The sequence below is a fragment of the Saccopteryx leptura genome, chromosome 1, assembly GCF_036850995.1.
Source record: "Saccopteryx leptura isolate mSacLep1 chromosome 1, mSacLep1_pri_phased_curated, whole genome shotgun sequence".
In the NCBI taxonomy this organism is placed as follows: Eukaryota; Metazoa; Chordata; class Mammalia; order Chiroptera; family Emballonuridae; genus Saccopteryx; species Saccopteryx leptura.
Genome location: NC_089503.1, coordinates 126,315,328 through 126,341,502, shown reverse-complemented (window position 1 = coordinate 126,341,502; position 26,175 = coordinate 126,315,328). Strand labels below are relative to the sequence as shown.

At 42.7% G+C, this 26,175-nt stretch overlaps 1 protein-coding gene across 2 annotated transcripts in view; it reads right to left on the bottom strand.

The window, feature by feature from the left end:
• The window catches only part of SEMA5A (semaphorin 5A), a 487,022-nt gene that overhangs the window by 459,320 nt on the left and 1,527 nt on the right, over nt 1-26,175 (bottom strand). The window lies entirely within an intron of this gene.

Below are 26,175 nucleotides of genomic sequence, written 5' to 3'. Positions count from 1 at the left end.
AACATCATAGCATATTTTTCAAATTGCACTGTCATCTCAACCACTCTATATTGTGTAAAATTGTTCACAAAAGTTCAGAAATCAAAGCCATTAAACATAATCTAAGTTAAGAGTCTACACTGTCATACACATGTACAAAAAGATATAAAAAAGGGCTAAAGGGAAAGTGACATAAAACAGTGTTTCAGCAGTAACATCAATTATCAGTCACTGAATACCAACCACATAATGGTCACCTCCTGGGTGGACTCCTTTTGGTCAATAGTTGGTCTGGAAGAGGCAACTCACAGGTAAATTAACATCACCAAATGTTTATTAAACAGTAAAAACCTTAATTCTCCATTCCAGGTCCAAAGCAAATAACCCAGGACTGCCTCCAGAGGCAGAAAGACCTCTGCAGACCTGGGGACACTCTGTCAGGACATCAGCTGCTGTCGTCTCCAGCGACAAGCACTCTGCATCCTCCCCTTTAGGTGATGAACAGGGTTGGACACTGGAATAGTGTCCCACCCCCCAAATTCATGCCCACCCAGAATCCCAGAATGTGATGTTATTTGGAACTAAGTTTTTTGCTGATGCAATCAGTTAAAATTCAGATGAGCTTATACTGGCTCAGTGTGGGATCTAATTCAATAGCTGTTATCCTTACAACAAGAGACACAGGACACACTCATGGAGAATGCCATATGATGACTGAGGCAGAGCCTGTCTACACAAGCCAAGGAACACCAAGGACTTGAGGCAGCCAGGGAAAGCTAGGAAGAGGCGTGGAACAGATTCTCCCTCAGAGCCTCCAGAATGAACCATGTCTGCCAACATCTTGATTTCAGACCTCTGACCTCCAGAACTGCAAGACAATACATTTCTACTCCTTGAAGCCACCAGGTAGGGGTATAATAGCCCTGGGAAACAAATACAGATGGTAACAACCACAACTATAATGAAAACCTCCTTGGGTTCATCACATTCTCAACCACTATTAATGTACACACGCTTTATTTTAACTGAGAGACTATATAATAAACTATAAGTTTTCTTTCAGTGAAGCAATTTTGAGTTTAGTGTTCTGCACTTCAGTCATTTACTAAATATACGTTAATTGGATGCCTAAAATATTCAAGGCTTTGACTTACACATCATAGGAAGCTAAAATCAAGTCCAAAAAAAAAAAAAAAGAGAGAATGAGAACCACTCATTCTAGTATATTTTGGGTAGAAATAAAACACACATCCAGATGATAACAAGATTTACAACAAAGTATATAATATAATATAATATAATATAATATAATATAATATAATATAATATAATATAATAGCGGAAGTCATAGAAAATTGCCAATAGTTGACCATTTTTTAACTACAAAAAATAGCTATTTCATATGGTTTAAGCCAAGGGTCTAAAATCTGGCCCTCAACCTGCTTGCATAAATAAAGTTTTATTGAAATAAAGCCATGTCACTCTTATGCAAAATGACCAACGGCTGCTTTTACACTACAACAGCACAACTAAGTAGTCACAACAAAGACCATGTGGCCCTCAAAGTCTAAAATATTTACCATTTGGCACTTCACATGAAAACTGTGTCATCCTTTGTTTTAAACTAATATTTATATCAAATGACTGATAGTGACAGCAAAGACAACAGAATTTCAGGACCAGTTGAGATCAGGCCAATGTGTCTCCTAAGAGCCAGAAGGGACATAGACTCTGTAATGGATGACGAGATACAACAGATGATAATGGCTGTGCTGACCTTCGGGTCCCAGATGCCAGGAACACCCCAGTCATGGGGACATCCTAAAATGCCCCCACTTGCTCCTAGACACTGTCTCTGCTGAGACTCCTGGGAAAAGTCCGGTACAGTTTTCAGAAAGGTCAACTTCCTTTGAATACCAAACCTTCAGCTCTAAGAAATGCTATCTTTTCAGTTTAATCAGGAATCAATAGAAAGTCAGTACAAAATTATAACAGAAGTGTTTTATTACGAAAATTAAGTTCTATAGATTTAAAATAGTTAAATCGGCCCTGGCTGGTTGGCTCAGTGGTAGAGTGTCGGCCTGGCGTGCAGAAGTCCCGGGTTCGATTCCCGGCCAGGGCACACAGGAGAAGTGCCCATCTGCTTCTCCACCCCTCCCCCTCTCCTTCCTCTCTGTCTCTCTCTTCCCCTCCCACAGTGAGGGTCCATTGGAGCAAAGATGGCCCGGGCACTGGGGATGGCTCCTTGGCCTCTGCCCCAGGTGCTGGAGTGGTTAAGTTTAGGATTAAATTAGAAAGCCAAGTGGGATGTGTACGTGTAAAACAGTAGGTAAATAGAAATCTGTATTTTTATACATCTAAAATTAAATATATCCTAGCACACATTTATGAGGACTGTCCCAAGATAATACAGTTTACTGGTTTTATCAAAACTAATTCACCTGACCTGTGGTACCACCATGGATAAAGCGTTGACCTATAATGCTGAGGTCACAGGTTCAAAACCCTGGGCTTGCCTGGTCAAGGCACATATGGGAGTTGATGCTTCCTGCTCCTCCACCTTCCTCTCTCTCTCTTTTCTTTCTAATGAATAAATAAAATCTAAAAAACAATATTTAAAAAAATTAATTCAGCCCTGGCCGGTTGACTCAGCGGTAGAGCGTCGGCCTGGCATGCAGGGGACCCGGGTTTGATTCCCGGCCAGGGCACATAGGAGAAGCTCCCATTTGCTTCTCCACACCCCCCCCCTTCCTCTCTGTCTCTCTCTTCCCCTCCCGCAGCCAAGGCTCCATTGGAGCAAAGATGGCCTGGGCGCTGGGGATGGCTCCTTGGCCTCTGCCCCAGGTGCTAGAGTGGCTCTGGTTGCGGCAGAGCGATGCCCCAGAAGAGGAGAGCATCGCCCCCTGGTGGGCAAAGCGTCGCCCCTGGTGGGCGTGCCGGGTGGATCCCGGTCGGGCGCATGCGGGAGTCTGTCTGACTGTCTCTCCCCATTTCCAGCTTCAGAAAAATACAAAAATTAATTAATTAATTAATTAATTAATTCACAGCATAGTAAGGTGACTTTCATTCTGTAAACCAGCTGTCCACTGCCCAGTGAAGATGTCAGCTTGCAAAACAGGAATTACCTAGCTTAGAGTAGTGGTTTTCAAACACAGGTCTGCAAATCAGTGGCAGAAATTTTGGGTTGTATAAAGATTATAGACCCGCCTGACCTGAGGGGGCTCAGTGGATAAAGCATTGATCCAAAACACTGAGGGCACCAGTTTGAAACCCTGAGCTTTCCCGGTCAAGGAACATATGGGAGTTGATGTTTCCTGCTCCTCCCTCCTTCTCTCTCTATCTCTCTCTTCTCTCTAAAATGAATAAATAAAATTATTAAAAAAAATTATAGACCCAATGATTATGACTGGTAGTTGAAAAGCAGTGGCTTAGAGAAAAAGTGAGAGAGAGAAAGAGAGAGAGAGAGAGAGATATTCCCTGGAACACAGATGCTCCCACTTGTCTAGCGGAAATTCTGACAGGTCTTAGTTAAGCTCCAGAAATTATTTCTTCCCAGAGAGCCATCAGCACCTGGAGGTCCCAGAATCCCTGGAGCATCTTGGTTTCATGCTGTAAGTCCATGTCCCTGGTTCCATCCTCTCTGGTGGCCATTGAGACATTGTCAAGCAGAGAGCCAGGATTCTGGTCCTGGTTGCAGCACAAGATCATATCTCTGATCACATGACCTGCTTCATCCCTACAGAGCTTTAGGTGACTCAGATAATGGAAGGCTGCCTACCACTCAGGGTCCTCAGTTACCTAACAGAGGAGCTGAATTGCACTGCAGAATGTGCCTTTGAGTAGAGGAAGGTGCTAACCCACACAATGGCTCAGCTCCTCAAGAGAATTAAGTTTCATTGAATCACCACAATACTAACACCGAAATTTTTGCTCCATAAGATGCACCTGACCGTAAGACACATCTAGGATTTTAAGGAGGAAAATAAGAAAAAAAATATTCTGAACCAAATGGTGTGTTAAAATATTTAATAAATTACCATATTTTCCCCTCCCCTTTTGGGAGCATCTCGTGGAGCAAAAAATGTGGTAGGTACTTGCTAACATTTCAAGTGCTCACTATGGAGCAATGTACACGTATTAACAGCCTCTAATGTTCACAAAACTCCTAACAAGGTAAGGGTTTCAGAACTGAAGAAAATGAACTCCAAATCTGACCACCTCGATCCAAAACCCACTGCCATATCTGCTACATTTACTGCCTTGTAATCATATCGAAAAGTTCTAGAAGACCTTGATATTTTTTTTAAATCTTGCAACTTATTTTCCCTGTGGTGTGTAGAAAAAAAAATCTACTTGAGTGAAAATATCGCTCATTTTGTAATTTGTAAGTTTGACCTTTGCATGTTATCAACGTGTTACCTTCCAAATCCCGTCTTTATAGAAATGAAGTCGAATGTAATTGACTTTAAGCAAGTGATCACACATTTATTTTGTCATTTCCTATACACCAGAGATTTTCAACCTTTTCCATCTCATGGCACATATTACCAATTATTAAAATCCTGTAGAACACCAAAAAATACATTTTTTGCCAATCTGACCAAGAAAAAGTATCATTTTGATTCATTCACACCAAACAGCTATTGTGTTGGCTGTTGTCATTTTTTTTATTTGACAATCTAAAAGAAAAGAGGTCAGGGCCCATGACTAAATAGTCAGGTATTGAAAATTCTAGAAATTCTTGTGGCACACCTGTTGAAAATAGCTGCTATATAGTGGACATGAGGAATGGTATGGTGGAGGGTAATCTGCACAGCTGGCCTCAGCAGTCTCCCTTTCCACATGTTCTCCTGCATGTGCCTTGGCTCTTGCCCACCAGTAAGCACTCTACTTCTCTGACCCCCTGAGTTGGGGCAAGCCCGAAGACTGTCCTAACAGAGGAAGAGCCATTGTGCACATTCCAGCAAAAGGCTTTCGATGGCTGGAAACCTTGTGTCTTCTGCCTCTAGAAGCCCATGCCTTGGTGTAAGAACAGGGATGCCATATGGCAAGAGCCTCAAGTGCCAGTCTAATGGGTGGCACATATATATCACAACTTCTTAATATGTTCATCCATGATGGACACAGGTTGCTTCCATGTCTTGGCTAGTATAAATAATGCTGCAATGAAAGTGGGGGTGCAGATGTGTTTTCAAGTTAGTGTTTTTGTTTCCTTGAGATAAATACCCAGAACTAGAATCTCTAGATCATACAGTAGTTCTATTTTTCATTTTTTGAGGAACCTCCACACTGTTTTCCATAGTGGCTTCCTTAATTTACAATCTCACCAACAGTGCACAATGGTTCTCTTGCCTCCATAGGCTCACCAACACTTGTTATTTCTTGCCTTCTTTATCATAGTCACTGCAACAGATGTGAGGTGGTATCTCATAGTGGTTTTGATTTACATTCCCTGATTATTCACAATGTTGAGCACATTTTACATACCTACTGGCCCTCTGTATATCTATTCAGATATATAGATAGCCACCTAAATGTCTATTGAGATCCTTTGCCCATTTTTAATTGGATTGTTTGTGGGGTGTTTTGTTTTTTTTGCTATTGGGTTATAAGAGTTTCTTACGTATTATGGAATGCATAAGAGTTAATATACATAAGAGTTCCTTATGTATATTAACCCCTTATCAGATGTGATTTGCAAGTATATTTTTCTCCCATTCCACAGGTTGATTTTTCATTTTGTTGATGGGTTCCCTTGCTGAGCAGAAGCTTTGAAGTTTGATGTAGAGCCCCTTATGTATTTTTGTTTTTGTTGCCATTAGGTAGCTCAGAAGATGTGGCAATTTTATTTGCAGGTCTTGGTACTTCTGAAAAAAATCCATAGAGACAGGCACAGGGCAATCTTTTCTAAGTTTTGAGCCTGCTGTAGTGCTGTACACGGATGTTCCTGGCTATTATCACCGTTCTGAAAGCATAACCGGCTGTCAGCTCCATCACAGTCTGAGGGACCTTCTAAGGACGGCGGCCAGGCCCTGGGTGAGAAGAGCTTCCTACCGCAGTGTGCCAGCTCTGCCTCACATCGTTTCCACCCCATATAATTAAGCAAAAGTCTTCCCAGCTTCTCTCTGGCTGCCAGGCTTGTCGGCACTGTTCCGAGAGGTCAAGATACCACTTGGCCGGCCCCAGGAGGCGGCCTGCCTGGGCTGGGCAGCTGGGAGCTCGCTCTTCCCCACCGCCTCCTCCGGCAGCTGCACGGCCCCTCCCGAGGGCTTCAGGATATAAGACTGCAGGTTTTATTTCATGGTAAGCTACTGCTCCAAAATTATGACTAATAAACTTCAATTAAAAGAAAATAAAACATGTAAGCTTTTTATTCCAGGAATACTTCAGACCTCTACCAACATTATTAAGACATCCACTGAACTGGAGCCAGAATGCAGTATTTTTTCACATTATAAACTAGTAACTTGCTTTCAAATACTGGCCTCCTCTTGGTATTTCAATCCTTGTAAAAATTCCAAGGTATATCTGAAAAGTAACTATGAAGTTAGCTTTCAATTATTCATTCTCTCTGTTCAAAGTTTTTCGGCAAGACAGGGGTTAATATGTGAAGTAAAAGTTCTTGTTGGCAACCTAATGTATTTATTGCCAAGCTCTTTTTCTACTTCGGTACCCAGATACGCACCGCTTATACGCTCCCTCAGATCACTGGAACTGGAGTCTTTGGAATAGTTATCTGAAATTTAAGCACCATGAAACCCTAAAGGTGTCGTGTTCAAACAGACTCAATATAGTATCCAAAAGGATCAGTGGCCGGCGTAACCTCTGACGGGAAGATAAAGTCAAGGAGATAGCTGGGAAGACAGAGAGGCGCTCAGGGCACCTGCTGGCGGGAGGCACTTCCTCCCCACACCCTGCTGCTCTGGAACTCTGCCTTGCCTGGCTTTCTTGGAAGTGAGTAGAGATGTGTATCACTAGCAAACTTGGCAGTTCCCTTGCTGCGTCGGTTACCCCATGAAGAAACAGACCCTGTGTTTTAAAAAAAAGTGTTTTTAAGGGGCTGCAGGTGATCATAGGACAGTTCAGATAGCCCCATTGAGACTAACAGCCATATTTTTAGGTGTGGAGGCATTCATGGCTGCAGAGAACTTGATGGACAATTATAACATAAACACACACAGGCGTCCTCGGGTTATGACACAGTTCCGTTCCTATGACACTGTCCTAGAAACGGAACTGTGTCATAACCCAAATTTTGGTGTAAGTTGAAACACACCCTAGCCTAAGTCATTTACCTATCCTAACACTGTTGTAAAATCATAATCTAGAACATAAAAACTCAACTAAACCACAGAAGAAGGAAAAGGACATAAATACACTATACTGTAAATTGTACCTTAGTAACAGAAAAAATGATGATGCCAACCCCTCACTCATATGCCACTCGCAATCAAACTAGTTTGCCCACGTAGTCCATAAGTACAATACTAATGGTGTAAGCCGAAACACTCATGTCTCAATTTTTTTTGTTTTTTAAGTTTTTATAGGAGTAAGCGTCCTAAACTCGAAATGTCATATGTCGAGACTACCATAATCCAGGACCCCCTGGTATAACCAAATTACACATAAAGAAGGCAACAGCACACATAATTTATAAACTCTTCAACTCTCAAACAACACCCTGCCCCCTCCCAAAAACACCTCCTTTATAATATCCTATTTCAAAAATATATGCTAAAATTGTAAGCTCTCCGACATCTCTCGCAGCAATATATTTGCCGATTTATCTCCACAGGCAAGTGAAATAAAAGAGAGGATAAACAAATGGGACTATATCAAACTAAAAAGCTTTTGCACAGCTAAAGGCAATAAGAACAGAATAAAAAGACACATTGGGAGAACATATTCAACAATACATCTGATAAGGGGTTAATAACCAAAATTTATAAAGAACTTGTAAAACTCAACACCAGGAAGACAAACAATCCAATCAAAAATGGGCAAAAGAAATGAATAGACACTTCTCCAAAGAGGACATACTTCTCCAAAGATGGGCAATAGGCAGATGAAAAAATGCACAACATCACTAATTAGAGAAATGCAAATTAAAACCACAATGAGATATCACCTCACACCAGTCAGAATGGCGCTCATCAACAAAACAACACAGAATAAGTGCTGGCGAGAATGTGGAAAAAAGGGAACCCTCCTACACTGCTGGTGGGAATGCAGACTGGAGCAGCCACTGTGGAAAACAGTATTGAGATTCCTCAAAAAATTAAAAATCGAACTGCCTTTTGACCCAGCTATACCACTGTTAGGAATATACTCCAAGAACACCATAGCACTGTTTCAAAAGGAGAAATGCACCCCCATGTTTATGGCAGCATTGTTCACAAATAGTGAAGATTTGGAAACAGCCCAAGTGTCTTGTCAGTGGACGAGTGGATTAAAAAGCTTTGGTACATATATACCATGGAATACTACTCAGCCATAAGAAATGATGACATTGGATAATTTACAACAACATGGATGGACCTGATAGCATTATACTGAGTGAAATAAATAAATCAGAAAAAAATAAGAACTATATGATTCCATACATAGGTGGGACATAAAAATGAGACTCAGAGACATGAACAAGAGGGTGGTGGAGATGGGGGGGGAGGGTTGGGGCACAAAGGAAACCAGATAGAAGATGACAGAAGACAGTTTGACAGTTTGATGGGAATGCAACATAATCAAATGTCAAAATAACCTGGAGATGTTTTCTCTGAACATATGTACCCTGATTTATCAATGTCACCCCATTAAAATTAATAATAATAAAAAGGGGGGAAAAACTCAAGAAGGTAAAAAAAAATATGCCAAAATTAATCCCAAAACAAGATGCATCTCTTTCAGGTTAACATAAAGGGGCAAAAGGAAGAAAACAGAGTGGCAGTGAGTTAATTTTGATTCAAACAACTGCATCAGGAGAAATGATGAACTGACTGCATTTGCATACAACTCAAGAAACTGAAAATAGTCTTTGGCCTTTTAATGTTAGGTACCCAGTGACGATGGCTCAGCTCAGATAACAGCAGCATTTAGGATTCGCAGAAAGGCTTATAAAAGAGAAAAATGACCCTTCTGCAGCAGCGCACAGTATAACTAGGACCTCTGAAAATCACTCTAAAAATGAATGTCTGAAAAAAACAAAACAAACAAACAAAAAAAACAGATGCCACACTAAGAAACAGGTGAGAAGGGAAGGTGCGGGCTCTAGCAGGGAAGCTGGGCAGGGGGATGTGAGCACCTTAGTTAAGACTCTGCTCCTGGTCTGTGTTCACATCCCGAGACTCTGCAAGGTCGGGAAAGGGCGGCTTCTTTGCTTATTCCGACTGCACAGTGTACCAGACACTGGGAAAGACTATCCTGCAACAAAGGTGGATTACACAAATTTTGTCCCTAAAAAACACCAAAAAACATCGCACATTTGGAGCATGCAAGACAGTGAGCTCGTCATAAAGAGGATTCAACATCCAGCTACCGGACAGGAAGGGCCCTATGATCCCACAGAGACCCAAGGGACTGCAAACATCTCTAAAATCCTGAAAAGGAAGACTGGAAGATCTTATCTGTTCCTTTAAAAAATAATTTATTTTAGAGAAAGAGAGGAAGGAAGAGAGAGAGAGAGAGAGAGAGAGGAAAACATAGATTTTTTGCTCCACTTATTTATGCATTCCTTGGTTGATTTATGTCTGTGCCCTGATCAGGGTCAAACCCTTAACCTTGGCATATCTGGACAATGCTTTAACTGGCCAGGCCTCTATCTTTTCCTTCTTAATTTGGAAGCCATTTCTGGTTTTCAGGCCCCGTGTGCTCATAGAGAATGACTCTGAAGACACCATATCCTGGCTACATGTGCTCTGACGGTTGTGGCTGTGCTGGTGAGTGGAGCACCCCACACACAAGCCACAGGTCAGGGTACCATACCAACCACATGTCTGTGCCAGTGGAGCAGCACCTTGCAAATCTCTACCACTCCCTTTCATCCCAGCAAAGGATGCAGCTCTGCCAGGGTGTGCAAACTAAACGTTTCCCATTGTTCCCACACCACTCTTGCTCCCACCAGCCATCACGGCCACCCTGGCTGAAGTTTCCACGGAATCCTAGATGTTTGGTTGCACCTGAAGCATCAATTCAGGTTGTGGGGGAACACTGGAGAAAAACAGCATCCACGCCATGACAAGGGATGTCCAGCTAGAAACCAGAGACCCAGAGAACAGAAACCACCTCTTCCACACACTGTGTTTTCAGGGCAGGTCCTGGGGTCTGGCCTCAAGGAAGTTTCTGATAAAGACTTCTTGGTTGGCTGAATGCTATCTTTCACCCTACGGCTCCCCTGGAGCAGGAACATGCTGAAGCAAATAGCCCTAACAGAGGCCCTATGTAAGCCCTTCTTTAAGCACACAGTAGACCACCAGTTCTCTGTGAGGTTTCAGAAAAGGCCCTGCCTTGCGACAGAGATGCACTAGTCAGCCTCGACAGCAGCTTCCAAAGTCTGGAATCCTGTAGAATGGTTATATCAATCAGAAGGCAGTCAACATTCAACAAATAAGACCCTATAGTTCAACCAAGTGCATCTTTCTTCCTTGGACTCAGATCTTCCTCCAGTCAGTCTGCCATGTCAGTTTGAATGAAGACGAGAGACAGGGTTTGTCAGAATAAAGCTATTCAAAATTAGCCCATCCTCTTATAAACTATGGGTTAATTTACAAGCAAACAAAAAGCCTTAGGGAAAAAAGGTAATCAATGAACCCTGCAAAGGACAACTGTACATATATTTTTTTTTCCTTGTATTTTTCTGAAGCTGGAAACGGGGAGAGACAGTCAGACAGACTCCCGCATGCGCCCGACCGGGATCCACCTGGCACGCCCACCAGGGGCGACGCTCTGCCCACCAGGGGGCGATGCTCTGCCCCTCCGGGGCATCGCTCTGCCGCGACCAGAGCCACTCCAGCACCTGGGGCAGAGGCCAAGGAGCCATCCCCAGTGCCTGGGCCATCTTTGCTCCAATGGAGCCTTGGCTGTGGGAGGGGAAGAGAGAGACAGAGAGGAAGGAGGGGGTGGGGGTGGAGAAGCAAATGGGCGCCTCTCCTATGTGCCCTGGCCAGGAATCGAACCCGGGTCCCCCGCACGCCAGGCCAACGCTCTACTGCCGAGCCAACCGGCCAGGGCCACAACTGTACATATTTAATAATGAAGTGTTACTGGAGATGTGGAGAAATGTAAATATAATTCTTTCAAAATGAATTGGTCATTTGTCTCTCGGATGATTGGGGGCAACATGGGCAAGAAGAGAGGGTAACTGTATCTCTCCTTCTTTTGTCCACAGATGAAAGATCACTGTGATGACCACATCTTTCCTGCCCTGGGGTCTGCTCAACCTTCTTTGACCTTCTTTTCAAGGAAACAAAACAGAAGAGGGGGGAAAAAATCTCAGCTGTTCTCCTTCATGCCCCTACCAATAAAATAAAAGTGTCCTGTGAGGTATTTAACTGTCCTCATCACCAAGGGACTGACATCTTTGAAAAACTTGGAACTGCTCCCAATTTTGCTCAGCGCCCACTCTGCCAGCCCCTAGTTCTGCAGATCCTGACCTATTTGTTCACAACGAGGTTATCCTTTTGTTTTCTCCAAACAATGATGTATTGTTTGGCCAAAGCCATCAATCCTGTTGTTAGATTTAGGTTGACAATTCTAAGATGTTGAGTGTGCTGAATGTCTGAGCCCTTGACACTATGGTGTCCAAGATCCCGGGACTAATTCTGGATCATTGGAAATCGGCCACCGCAGGACACATTTGCACTTGTTAAAAATAGCCCACTACCCCTCCGAACATTTCACCTCCTGGACAGCAACAGAGCAGAACTGCTCCTTCCAAACCCGCCTACTCCTCTGGAACGCAGTAAAGGAATAGAATTTTGCAACGTGGGATCTTTGAGACTGTCTGTAAGATTTATTTAAATACTTTTCACTTCAGAACTAACAGTAAACATTTTTTAAGGATTGCTAATACAAAATTGAATGTTCTTTTCTCTAAGTATAAGCAAACTATGTGGTATACTGTAGATCAACACAAAACAATATTATTTCAGAAGATCCCCTGGTCCTCCACTCCACTTAAATGTGGAACATTGAATCAAGAAAACCCAATTAATTATCTGAAAGCTACTGGAAACAGCTGACACCCTCCCAATCACTCAAGAAAGCCAAACATTTCAAGCATGTGTATTTTAGGACTTTTATATGTACTACTAGTCATGCCTTTCTATGAATTCACTTAGCTTTCTGAAGCCTAATGCAAACTCTTCTACAGAAATATATCTACAAAACCCTTTCCTTCCCCCATATAGGAAAGACACAAGAGGTGGGTTTGGCTGGCACTGGTGATACCCCCCTTCACAGGGTCTTTTTAATATGACATAAAATGTGACATAATTGGGTCACACTGCCATTATCAGACAAAATGGCTAACTGTCAAAAGTTAAAATGTATACCAACAAGCAGGTTTTAAAAACCCAGTAGAGCCTTTTCCAGGAGTAGAGATCCCCACAAGCATTCCCACACACTCTCTAGCAAGCAGTACTCCCCAGAGAGCCTCTGATTGGTTTTCATTACTTTACTTACCTCTGCAGGCTTCCATGAGCCAGCTGGCCAGCCCTATGTTCACTCAAAAGTGCAATTAAAAAGGAACCCACCACCTGACCAGGCGGTGGCGCAGTGGATAGAGAGTCCAACTGGGATGCGGAGGACCCAGGTTTGAGACTCCGAGGTCGCCAGCTTGAGCGCGGGCTCATCTGGCTTGAGCAAAGCTCACCAGCTTGGACCCAAGGTCGCTGGCTTAAGCAAGGGGTTACTCGGTCTGCTGAAGACCCACAGTCAAGGCACATATGAGAAAGCAATCAATGGACAACTAAGGTGTCGCAACAAAAAACTGATGATTGATGCTTCTCATCTTTCTCTGTTCCTGTCTGTCTGTCCCCATCTGTCTCTCTCTCTGACTCTCTCTCTGTCTCTGTTAAAAAAAAAACAAAAACCAACAACAACAAAAAACGAATAAAAAGGAACCCACCAAGGCCACTCTGCTCTGCGGGCCTCCAATTTCAGTCCCCAACCTGAGCCATTTAATGTGCCCTAGGTCCAGACCTCTTAAGAACAACTGTCAATCCTCCAATCACAACCAGTCTTCTTCCCACTCTTAGCTTCGTCTCCAACAAACTCAAGGCAAGAAATCTGGACCCCAAAGCCAGTTTTTTGGGGAACCAATGAAAAGCCCACTGAAAGGCACTTAGCAAATCAAAAACTACATCGAAGTTCATGCACAATCACCATTAATTAAAGAGACATATGCCCTGGCCAGATAGCTCGGTTGGTTAGAACGTCATCCCAATACACAATCCCTGGTCAGGGCACACACAGGAACACACTGATGTTTCTGTCTCGCTCTCTCTTTCTCCCTTCCTCTCTCTCTAAAATTAATCAATAAATTTTAAGTGAAAAAAGAGAGCGTGAGAGAGATACTTTTGATTACAGGTTGTTGGGGGTGAACTCTTAGCCATGTCTTATGGGCCAGAACAGTGCCCACTACAAGGGGCGGGCAGGTCAGGGTGCCAGTCCATGGGGCTGTGTCCCCACGCCAAACCGTGCCACCATACTTCATGTTAATGGTCACCAGCAGATCACAAGCTTGCTGTGTGAAGGACAGAAACTGTGACTGCTTTTACAAATAACAATTGCAGTCTGAGTCGGGAGGAGGCCAGAAGAAGCCAGAGTGGACTTCATTAAAAGAAAAAGGAAAGATTAAATAGAATCAGCCTTCTCTGGAGCTCAGAGGGGCCTGGGTCTCCATTATTCAAGGTGATCCTTTCATTTCTGCACCCTCCTTTATGTTGCCCCCAAACCAGGCCACCGAAAGAGCTGGGCCCTTACCGAGTTTCTAGTCTGATGATGCTCATTGACTAACAGGTCATGATGATTCTTTTCTCCTTGAAAGAAAAGAGCCAAGTAACTGGCCACTTGAAGAAAAAGATTGTCTAAAAAATTATGAAGGAACTCCCAGGGTCACAGAGATTAAATGTTATCAGTTGTTCTTTTTCAAACTCACTCCATAGCCTGTGAAACTCCCCTCTACCAACCAAAACAAAGAAATCTAATAAACTTCTAAACTGTGTTTGAATCTGGAGTTTGCAATTCTCTGTTACAGTTTCCATTCCATGATTTTTTTAAAGTACCTTTTAAATACCATCTAGACCAGGGGTCCCCAAACTTTTTACACAGAGGGCCAGTTCACTGTCCCTCAGACTGTTGGAGGGCCGGACTATAAAAAAAACTATGGCCTGACCAGGCAGTGGCGCAGTGGATAGAGCGACGGACTGGGATGCCAAGGACCCAGGTTCGAGACCCCGAGGTTGCCAGCTTGAGCACGGGCTCATCTGGTTTGAGCAAAAGCTCACCAGCTTGGACCCAAGGTCACTGACTCAAGCAAGGGGTTACTCGGTCTGCTGAAGGCCCACGGTCAAGGCACATATGAGAAAGCAATCAATGAACAACTAAGGTGTCGCAATGTGCAACGAAAAACTAATAATTGATGCTTCTCATCTCTCTGTTCCTGTCTGTCTGTCCCTGTCTATCCCTCTCTCTGACTCTCTCTCTGTGTCTCTGTGTAAAAAAAAAAAAAAAAAAAAAAAAAACTATGAACAAATCCCTATGCACACTGCACATATCTTATTTTAAAGTAAAAAAAAAAAAAAAACGGGAAAAAATATAATATTTAAAATAAAAAACAAGTAAATTTAAATCAACAAACTGACCAGTATTTCAATGGGAACTATGGGCCTGCTTTTGGCTAATGAGATGGTCAATGTCCGGTTCCATATTTGTCACTGCTAGCCATAACAAGTGATATGATGTGCTTCCAGAGCAGTGACGCATGCATTCCGCGTCACAGAAAGTAGTACTGTACGTGAGCGACGCCGCGCTTTGTGGTGCCACCGCATACAGTACTCCAGGAGCACAGGATGCATCCACCAATGAAAGAGGTGCCCCTTCCAGAAATGCAGCGGGGGCCGGATAAATGGCTTCCGGGGGCCGCATACGACCCGCGGGCCGTAGTTTGGGGACCCCTGATCTAGACGTTGGGAAATCCCCTTCTTCCCAATCCAAAATTTAAAGTGTGCTATTCTCTGTATTCTCTTCCTCGTGTTGGTCAAGTCAGCCTTCCCTCTACACATGATCCAAGTTCAAAACATTAATTTTCTTGAGCCTACCTCAGTAAACACTTAATGCATTGATAGATATTCTTTTTAAAAATGTCTTCAAGGTATTTCAATGACCAGGTGTGTCTGACCACGATGAAAACTGACTATTCCCCTCTCTTGTCCTAACTGTGGTTTTTAGCTTCAGCAACTGAAGTCCAAGCATTTACATTTACTCCATGAAGTTCTAGAGATGTGACCTTATGACATAGATTCCTTGATCAGAGATGAATAAGCTGTAGGACATCCAGAAGGCCCTCAGCCCTCTCTGACATCATTTCTGGCACATGTCCCCTAAAAATTCCTACAGTGAACATTCAAGGGCTTTCCTCTGTACCAAGATAAGCCTCCATGAGATGGAAACCCAGCAGGTGGGCCTGGAGAAAATGTTCAAAGTTAAATAATATTTGCAGGCATAAGCTTTCAAGAGAATGAATCTTTGCAATTCTTATTTGCCAGCTTGCAGTTTCCTAAGTGATTTCTCCTCACAAGCTGGTAACAGGACCTAGGAACTCCGTCACTACTGGCAGATGGAGAGTATATTTGGCTCGAGGCCTGACTTTGGAGTCTGCTTTCAAAGCCTTGACAGCCAATATGTGTTGCGTGGACTTGCAGAGCTCCACCCCCAGCCCCAGCCCCACCCCCTGCACCACTGCACAGTTTACTTTCAAGAGTGGCATTTTTGGTACAAAAAACTGTAGAAAAAAAAGATTAGTTTGAGATTTCTGTTGTTAAAAAATAAATAATAAATAAATAGATGGTAACAAGGGTGAATAAGAAGAATGAGAAATACTTTCATCTCAAGTGCCTGGGTTCAGGTATCCTCACCTGCCCAGCACCACCTTTGTGGTGTAATCAGAGGCCAAGGAAGGGACAGTGATTCAAAGTTGGAGAGGGAGGCCCTCCAGAGGCTTAGCTGCAAGGCTTCAGATCTTGTCCATCATGAGACAAGACTGAGGAATGACAGGGGTCCTACTGTCCTATAGCAAGTGGTCCTATTCTCATGAGAAGATGTGTGCTTGAGAGCACCATCAAATGTGAAGCAAATGCTGGGGTGTAACTACTTGGCCATCACATTCCTCTCATACTCACAAGTGACCTACAGGAGGTCTGGTCTAGATGAGCCAACATGAAGCAGCCCAGGAACAAGTCTAGGGGCAAAAGAACACATCCACGGTGGTCCTTGTCATATCAGCAGCAACTCTGAAACCCCACAGCAAAGAGGCAGGTACTAGAGACTCCAAACAGTATCAGACACAGAGGCAAAGACAGGCAAACCCCCTTTTCCATGGTGGAGGGCAGGTACCGGAGAAGGGGAAGGAAAGGGAGTAGGCTGGGTCTCATAGAAATACAGGGTCAGTTAGAAATAATTTTGAGCTAAGCCTGATTCAAAACTTTCTAGTGAAGGAGGAACATAATAATTATAAGACTGCTGGAGTAGCAGAGAAATTGACCAGAGGAAGAAAATGATAATGACAGGAAGAAATGGAGACTCTCTCAGATATGGACAAGAAAAGGTCATCAAAGGATCTTTGAGAAGCAACCTTATTAGAAAGGACAGGAAACCACAGCCCAGTATTCTCCTTTCACATTGCACATCTGGTCACTTTAGCCTGAGCAAAGGTTCAATATCTGGGCACTAGACTCCCGTTCTCTAACACATGACCTTTTTTCTATATTTATAGTCCAGACATTAAATTTAAATGAATAAAATACCTACCTTTAGCTCCCAGCTCAAACTTTGGAGTTTTCCTTCGCTAACATGATGCCAAAGATCCTCCAATTTTTAATTTCAGTGCAATGACAAGGGGTAAGAAGGTGCCGGCAGATAAGAGGGACTGCACACATCAGCTCTCCAGACTAAGCAGTCACATTTCAGGCTCCTGCTGTGTCCCGGCCTGCCAGAAGAGAGTTAGGACCCTATACATTTTAGAAAAGTCAGCATTTAATGTTAACATCTGGAGGCTTTCCAGAAAGGGAAATAGTTAGGAAAAAAGTAAAAATCAATGAAAGTAATGGTCTAATATACTTGCCCCACTTAGGACAATGTCTTCAATAAGTCTGTATATAACACTACATATTACTTTAATTATGATCAACGCCAGCTATCAGATCAAATACAAATCAACAATTAATCTAAAGGAGGTTTTAAAACAAGACAAAATTGCAACCTTTTCTTATTCCTTGTGCTTCAAAATGAAATATATGGCCTGCCAATACGGAAATTTCTCTAATCGTGTAACCACTCCGTCTGTTTAACAGAATGCCTAACTAGTTCTCTTTGAAATCTGGAGAATATTAACTCATTGAAAATGAAAGAAAACAAAACAAAACCACATATAAAACCACATATCCACACACATACAAATACCAACCTAAACAGTGTTTAGTCGGCCAATTAAAACTATCAAAAGTGACATCAAAAATAAAAATGTCAGCCACTGCTTTGCCAATTAATACACAGAAGGAAATATTAGTGCAATCTCATAAATAACACCTGACCACTCTCCAAGGGTGAGTAATAATTTAGGACTGGTAATAGAAAAACATGGTCATTTTATAAATTTTACTCTTAATTTGTGTCTAGGTTAGACCGCAAGTTTGGGACGAGGCACATTCAGAACAAGGTAGTCCAAAATTATAAGGTTTAAAAAAAAAGTTGCCCCGGGTTCGATTCCCGGCCAGGGCACACAGGAGAAGCGCCCATTTGCTTCTCCACCCCTCTGCCACGCTTTCTTCTCTGTCTCTCTCTTCCCCTCCCGCAGCCAAGGCTCCATTGGAGCAAAGATGGCCCGGGCGCTGGGGATGGCTCTGTGGCCTCTGCCTCAGGCGCTCGAGTGGCTCTGGTCGCAACATGGCAACGCCCAGGATGGGCAGAGCATCGCCCCCTGGTGGGCAGAGCGTCGCCCCATGGTGGGCGTGCCGGGTGGATCCTGGTCGGGCGCATGCGGGAGTCTGTCTGACTGTCTCTCCCTGTTTGCAGCTTCAGAAAAAAATGAAAAAAAAAAAAAGTTGCACAAGTATTTAAACTCTTGTCAGTCTCAATTTTTGTATACAACTACAGAATTTTGCATACAAGGACTGAAGAAACTAGACAGCGTCAAAACTGCTTGCTGGACACATCACAGGCCTGGATAAAAATATTACCAATGGGGAGATGCGTAAGGCTCTGAAGACTGGCGGGGCTCAGCTAGCTCCTGAAGGCCACACCGGGGGTTAGCTGGAGCTCGGACATCTACGCCGAAGTAAACACTCCCACAGAAAGTCACCATGTGGAAACCAACTGGTGTGGGGAGAGGATGGTGCCCGGAAAAGAGCTGAGGCAGCAGCCCCAGGGCAGGCGGCAGAGAAGATTTGAACACACCAAACAGATGGAGGTTGCAATAAACAAGAGAGGAAAACTGAAGATTCTTCCACCCAGAGACAGCAGTCGAACAACAAGGTAATTACAGGCAATTCATATGTATCTCTACCCACAACCTCATTCCAGCTTGTAGTTTTAACTGCAAAACATGCCAAAACAGATGATTCCATGACTCTTCCACTAAGGCAGAAAAAGAGCACAGTCCCCTTGAAGTACTCAGGCTCTGGGTATTGAAAAATCTGCATTCTGCCGCTGGGGCTGGCTGTTAGAAGTTACCTGCCTCACCTGCCAAAACCAATGCTCTGCTAAGGAAGTGCACAGGGTCCAGAAGCAGGCACCGGGGACTTCTCCCTACACAGGAGAGCAGCATCGCTCAGTGAGCAAAACAATCCTCCTCAGGCCTAATGAGACCAGGAGATTCTGCTTTCAAACACATCCCCGTTGAGCTCTGCAACAATAAAGGTGGCAGAGGAGAAATATACTATAACAAACACCAGAGAATCGGGATGAACCAGACACCGAGGGGCTAGAAGGGATGATTAGTTTAAGGGACTAATTAAATCCTATCATGTGGTCTCATCTGGAAACAACCTGGGTTTGCTGGTTTTCCTAACAGAGTTGCAGCTCTGACACACGTCCTTAGCTTAAGAAGAGCTGCTCACCTCGGCATGTGGTGGCCTCGGTACCAGGCTTTGCGACAACCATGGAAACACAGACTACTGTTCCCAGAAAAGGCAGCAGACTTTGTTTAGGCCACAGGTGGTTTAATGCGCACTACCTTCAGAAGTTATGCCCCAGATTAATTTTTTTAACTTCATTGAGGTATAAGGTATACATCCCATAAAATTGACTATTGTAAGTGTACAATTCAATGATTTCTGTAAATGTAAAGTTGCATGATCATCTCCACAATGGAATGCTAGAACATTTCCATCATCCCCAAAAGACCGGCTTGCCCATTTGCAATGCACTGTTCCCATCCCGAGCCCCACGCTACCAAAGATCTGCTGTCTGTCTTCAGAAGTTTACTTTCTCTAGACATTTCGTATAAATGGAAGCATAGCATGTGTGGTCTTTCATGACTGGCTTCTTTCACTGAGCATGATATTCTGGAGTTCACACATATTGCAGCATAGATCAAGAGCTCATTGTATTGCTGCGTTGTAGTACACTGTATGGCTAAACCACATCGTGTTCACCCGCTCATCTGTTTCAGCTTATTAAACTTATAAATTTAACTAAGTGACAAGGTTTATTGGCCTAATCTCAGAAATAAAATAAGAAAGCCTTCCCTATTTCTAAAGTACGCTAGAATTTCTAAAATCTCTATAATATGTGAAAATATGTGATAAAGATACAATACGTACCCTGGAATTTTTGTGTGTGGGGGAAGGAGAGAAAAGAGGTGCTGTTTTAACTAAGAGTGTATCTCTGAATTTCAATTCTTTGGTTTCAATATTTATAAAATGTTTTAATGCACATAAAGTGTTTTTATGCTAATTTCTAAGTCAAGCAAGACCATCAATCCATTTAACAAGCATTTACTTACTGTGCAAACAACTCTGAATCAGGATATATGAAGTGTATATAGTTCTTGGCTTACAAAGGCATTTGTATTTCAAGACTAGGCTAACAAATCACTCTGGGAGTTTTTGAAACATCTTTCTCTATATAAAGAATATAATTAGTGTTTAGCGTCTATGGCTGCAGTCCCGTATCTGGGATACTACAGGGCAGTCTGCACTGTTTATACACCACATGAAGGCATCTATTGATCCAGGGGCTCGTCGCATCTGGATGGAGAGCAGTATGTGTGCCAGGCACTGTCAAGGTACTCAAAACACAAATGACAGTCTCATCGGTCTCCTACATTCTTTATTGGTGAAAGACCTTAAGAAATAGTGTGCTAGGTGGTGAAAAATTCAGTGAAGAGAAATAAAGAAGCCTGAAGGAAGAGAGGAAAGAGGGAATGCTGTTTTAGACAGTGTGGTTGGGAGATGCTCGACAAGCAGTGAGATCTGGAAGCAGTGAGCTGTCAAGGACAGTGGAGGGAGAGCGTCGCAAGCAGAAAGACAAGAACACACAAAGGCTGGGAAGAAGGCTGGAGGGCTGGAGTCAGGAGGGAGGGACAGCAGCTGAGCCAAGTCAGATCAGGGAGCCCTGGTCCCACATGATTCTTCCCAGGTCCCAGCCTCAGGGGCACAGTGGCCTCACCGCCCTCTCTCCCCATTGAACCAATTTAGTCCCCAGGATAGGTCTCCAGCCCAAGGATCATCCTGCACTTATGCTGTGAACCCACTCACAGGCTGACAGTCCTCTATCCAAACTCAGGGACCTCTGTCCTGCTTTTCCCTCAACCTGATCTCCACATTATAATTCAGTTCCAGTAATGTATTCTGTGTCATCACTCCCAAGGCCCTACCCTGGTAACCCAATACCCTAACCACTCTCGTAGAAAAGTCCTCCCAGGCTTCCCATCTCTACATACCTTTTATCTTCCTGAGGCCCTGTTTCTGTAAGGACCCACACACAGAACCCATGCACACGTGGATTCCGACCCACCACTGACACCTGGCAATCTACGAATAAATCCATCCACATATTCCACCCACAAACTCTGGGCAGGGCCCTCACAGGGCCTCTGTCTGACTCCCCGAGTCACACAGGGACAGTTATGCCACTGTCAAATGCTGCTGCCCACACGAGTCCTCTCCAGTTGCCCAACGCTAGCCAGGAATTGGTCCACCACTGCTGACACCACTCCGGCACAGTAGGTGGGCCTGTCCCCTGGGGACCTCTCCGTGGTTAGTGAGTGTTTCATTCAAGGTAGAGGCCTCTCCAGATGCCCTGCCCAATTAGGCAACCAGCTCTATTAAACCGTGTGCTCCTGGCATTTATTCTACCCAGCTTTCTAGCACTAACTTTCTTACAGTCAAGTCCACAGCCAGAAAACACGATAATTTACAAGACAGACGTCCTAGCAGCAAATCCTTCTTTAGCTCATACTTGTATGTCAGCCGGCATGAACAATGGCTTCATTACAATTTCTGCTGGACAAAGGAAGTTTAATGTCCACAGCAATTCTTTTTGCTTTATGTCACCAGTCACAAACAATGTTCTCAGCTTCACAATCGGTAAAGTTTTATGGCAGATCTAAATCTCGGTCCTGTAAAAGAAATCACAGAAGCTAGCTGTGATCCTAAAATCCATTTGGTTGCAGGATGCCCAACCACACACGTTCCTGGCCTCCGATGTGTTCTCTGTCCATGGCATGCTGAGTGGTCCTGGCAGCATGGGAACCCTTGCTGGCTACCTGGGAACAGCTTGAGAAGCCCTCTGCAAAATGTGTCACATCTCCAGTTTCTTTTTACAGAAAAGTCATCAATTCATAAAATTGTATCTGGACCCCGTTTAGGAGGAACACATCTCTTCCGGGGAGTTGTAGCCAAGCCCTAGCCACTTGCTGAGTTCACAGGCAACTCACGGGAAACTCCTCAGGAGAATTTTCCTTATGACTTTTTCTCAGCTCTGCTCTTCTTTGCATAGGCAAATCATACATCATTGCCAACTGTTAGGTGAGTTTAAAGTGATTGAAAAGAGGCTCTATTTCCTGTGAACAATTTGTCCTTGCTCAATCCTGATTGTCACTTGCCTAGAACTTATTTAATTTCACATCTCAGCAACTACAGTATTATTTCTCCAGTAGAGTTGGTTTCTGATAGCATCACTCTTCTGGTTACTTATCATACATATCTGTAATTGAATTATCTGTTACAGTAATGCGATCTACTCTCAAATGTACATAAAAATGCAACATAAAATAAAATTGTTCCAGTGTATACTTCCACATTCTTCTACATGAACTCTAGGCTGGCCAATTCCCCAGAGATACAATGACAATAGTAAATGAAAGATGAGAAGATAGAAGAGTAGAGGGTTCATGGCCTTCCAGAAATAAAAGAAATTTGCCCTCTAAAAAATGTATTCTTTTAAAACACAGTGTTTTCCAATTTCATCAGGAAACCAATTTTAGTATATGAAGTGAAAAAGAATAAAGAATGAAATAATTGGCCTGACCTGTGGTAGCGCAGCAGATAAAGCGTCATCCTGGAATGCTGAGGTCCCCAGTTTGAAACCCTGGGCTTGCACGGTCAAGGCACATGTGGGAAGCAACCATGAGTTGATGCTTCCCAATCCTCCCCTCACTTCTCTTTCCCTCCTCTCTCTAAAATGAAAACTGAAATCTTTAAAAAAACAATGAATGAAATAATTTTTTTCAAATTATTTCAATGAATAAAATAATTTTTTTCAAATATACTGGCATAGTACTGCCAGTATATGCCAGTATATTTTAAAACTTAGTAAAGGAAAATACAGTGTGCTCATCTTTGCACTCATCAAACAACCACTCTTGGACAAAAAAAGAAGGGATGAAAAAAAGAGAGCAGCAACTCCTTTGAGAAGATGTTGTTTGCGTGAGCCCACTGTTGGGTTAATCCCGTTTTAAATGCCATGCCCCGGATGAAATATAATTTGTCTTTGAAGTTGCCTGAAATACTCTGTGAAATTCAGAGCCAGGTTTCCTTAGTTCTAGAATCTTCAGATGGCAAAGAGTAAGTGTGTCAATACTAGTACATTATAATAAATCATTTTTTATATGCTACCTTTTCTTGCATCATTTTCATTTGTTTTGGGTAGGCTCATTGAAAGTGAAGTTTATCCCTGACTGGATGGCTCAGTGGATAGAGTGTCAGCCTGGTGTGCAGACGTCCTGGGTTTGATCCCTGGTGAAGGCAAACATGAGAAGCGACCATCTGCTTCCCTTTCTCTCCCTCTCCCCCTTTTTTCTCTTCTCCTCTCACAGCTAGTGCCTCAACTGGTTCAAGTGTAGGGGCCAGGCACTGAGGGTAGCTATGTTGATCTGAATGTTAGCCCCAGTCAGGGGTTGCCAGGTGGATACCAGTCAGGGTACACGCAGTAGCCTATCTCCCCTCCTCTCACTTAAAAAAAAAAGTGAAGTTTATGTATATTCTAGTGTACTTCTTTTCTCTTTTTCTTGCTGTTAGAAATTGATTTTATATATCATATCACCAAGACCTGACAAATACATCCAAAAAATAAGTGATGTATTTATCAAGCAAAAGTTGCTTCTTCAACCTGCCTACCAATGAGCTACTCCTCACCAGTTGAATTTATCCTTAGGGTTCTACCATCTTGTGCAGGAATTAGAGACAGCGGATTGGCCCCTATCTATGGCAGATCATTTCTACAAGGCACTAGGCAGAGTGATAAAAACCAGCAATTGTCAACAAAACTTCAGCATCTCAATTTTTAAAAGTTGCTGGGAAAATATGTGAAAATGTCTGTGTTGACAACAAGAATACAGAGATAGTATAAACAACTTAAAACACATATACATACTCATCTTTAGTCTCAAGAAAACGGGTCATTTTCTCTATCTAAATTGGTAAAAAAAAAAATGCAGGTGGGTGGAAATGTACAAGGCCCCACGTATACACTTTACACTAAATTTATTGACACCATAATTTACACTTAGAAATTATTTAACACTAACCATAAAAATTTGTCACCTTTGTGTTATAATTATACCCTATGCACTTCATCTGAGTAACTATAGCAACAATTTCACAAGCAATTTTTAAACACAAATTTGGTATAATTATAGAATCGAGAATATGGAGGAGTTACTGCAGAATATGGGACCACATTTCTCCTACACTGTACACATGCTACTACAGAAATGGTTTCCTTGACTGGGACATACTATCAACTAATTGATTTCATCCATTCTGTAAACTGCATTGTAATACAAGCCTCTTCTTAGGATTAGTTTCTAATCTTAGTTAACTCAAGAGTTCACGAGAACTTGTCTATGTGATGAAATACCTTTATACCTTTGGCTGGACAATTATGTGTATCAGAAGCAAAGCCTCAATTTCAATGACTTCATAATCAAAAGAAAAGCATTTGGTATCATTAAAAATAGTTACCAACTTACTGAAAAATTATACAATGATTCAGTTCTAATACCTACCAGAAGCATTTGACATAGTCTCAAGGAGCTGGTATTTCTTATTTTGAGCAATTAGCATATTAGCAGCCAACAGAGAGAAAAGTTTGTTGGTTTTAACATTTGTCCCTGACCAAGAGTCTAAAGTGATTGTGAAGCAAGATTTCTTACTGCAGAGCCAATGGATGGGGCTTCAGAAGGTACATGAACTCTCTAAAACTTAAGCCAAAGTTTACATGAATGTGCACATAGTCATTAGGGTCCCGTCAACACTGCACATACGTTCCTATGTTTCATTTTATCCAGGCACGGTAAAGGAGTAATTTTAAAAGGAAAGGGCAGTGAAGAACACAGGCTTATTATTACCAAATTCTGAACATCTCAGTCTTTTGGACAGAGACAAGCTTGACCACCCAGCAGACCAAAGTCTTTGCTCGCATCAGGGATCTTGCAGCTGTTTGCCATTAAAACTATCAAATAAGTTAGTACAATTCGTAGAAGTCATAAAATGATTAGCATCATTCATCCTCTCCCTGTTAAGTATGAAGGCTAAAAGCATGGGAAAGCAGGTACTAGTTCATCCCCCCCTCAGTTCCATAAGTGTGACTGTGCAACACCCAGGAGGAGTTGCTATTTTGTGGCAAAGTTTTTACAAGAGAGAAACTCAAGTAAAATGAAATCTGTGTTTCAAGTGATCCAAACAGTTATACTGTGGGGTGCTTTTTCATTAAAAATAAACATGGATAATAATCTTTGGGGGTAAAAGAAAATCCATGTTTTCTCTGGGGTAAACGCAGGCAGAGACCAGAAAAGTTATTTAAATGATACACCACTTACGGTATTATCTGCTTGAATTTAAATTGTGATCTGGTCACTCAAAATAGTGCATGATAAACTTGACCCTCTCCTCAATGATGAAACATGCATTAATTAACAATTGATTTAGCAATGCTAATTAAATGTTAAAAATCTTCTCTAGTAAAGTCTGTTTTTGTCTTTCTGAGCCTCCTTTGAAGAAACTAACTATAAATAAATGTCTGCTGTTCCCAAACTTGGTCATGATGACAGAGCTCTTCTGGAAAAGCTAACGGTGACATATGATTGTTTTCCTTAAAAACGAGCTGCAACAATCATTTGTAACTCCTGGCATTTTAACTAATGTTCTCCTGAGGAACAGAACTTTAAGTCAGTATTAAACATAACTCAGATAACCCTCACTCTATTTCGATTTTTTTCTGAGTAAAGACAATCATCACGGGGAAGAAGACAGATGCACAGACAGGAAGAGTTTTCAGTGATATGTTTATCTCTGGAAGAAACCTTTCTATTTAAAGGACTTGAGTTTGGCAACCATCTTTCCTATCCTTTCTTCTAGCAAAATTAACAGCTCCCTCTGGTCAACAGATCAGCTGCCGCCACCCTCCACCCCTATGAAATTATTGCAAGATATGCCTGGCCCTGCTGTTTGCTGACTGGGACCCCCGCCCACTCACCCAGGA